We start from the raw sequence: 963 nt of genomic DNA, 5'->3' as shown, positions 1-963 counted from the left end.
TGTGTGTGTGTGTGTGTGTGTGCAATAGAGATTGTATTTAATTGAATGCTGTGAGTTTTTAACAAAGCTATGACTCTTCAGCTGCAATACCGTGGGAAGTTGATGATATACTCTGCTGTTTCTTGAAAAAGGATTGTAAGAGAGAAAACATTATACTTGCGACAGACTTCTCCCTCTATGTTCTGCACAGAATGATCCACAAGCCTACTTTTTACTTCACTGAGAAATAATCTAGAACTTCCAACACTTTGAGAAAAGCAGGCATCTCTACAAAGTGTATCAAATAAGGAAGACAGTGTGCGAGGGTAAGACAAAACGAAATGTGTCAGACGAGGAAGACAAGGTGAACTAAACAAATGGGTCGCCACCACTCGGAGAACGAGCGACGCTTCTGTCACAAGTTCACGTCAACGTCCATTGTTCAAGACTGGGTAAACAGTGACCACTCATCTCAATTACCATTGGTGTAGGGGTTGTGGGCGGGGCTTATAGGTTATGACGGACCTCACGCTTCCCTCGCCAGCAGCTGAAGATTTATTGTAACCGGTGGTCAGCTTGGGTAAACAACAGTGGGTAGGACCTACCCAACATGATGGGACATTGGAGGGTGGGACCTACCCAACATGATGGGACATTGGAGGGACTGACAATAACGACAGGTGAATGGATTATGGCGACTCGTCCATAGCGCCAGGGACCAGTACAGCATAATACTATGACAAAGCTTCAGGCGAAGAAAGATTTGAGTGGTCGTTCTCAGACAGGTTTTGAAAAAACTGTTTTTTGGGAGATTTTAATATGGTGGCCGCGCTGGACGGGTGACCGTTGTACACAGGGAAATCATTAGAAAAAACGTAAAAAGAGGGGGTGGCCGTTTGTACAGGTGGTCGTTTGTACAGGTGGTCGTTTGTACAGGTGGTCGTTTGTACAGATGGTCGTTTGTACAGGTGGTCGTTTGTACAG

The sequence above is a fragment of the Aplysia californica genome, unplaced genomic scaffold, assembly GCF_000002075.1.
Source record: "Aplysia californica isolate F4 #8 unplaced genomic scaffold, AplCal3.0 scaffold01902, whole genome shotgun sequence".
Lineage (NCBI taxonomy): Eukaryota > Metazoa > Mollusca > Gastropoda > Aplysiida > Aplysiidae > Aplysia > Aplysia californica.
This window is presented reverse-complemented; position numbering follows the sequence as displayed.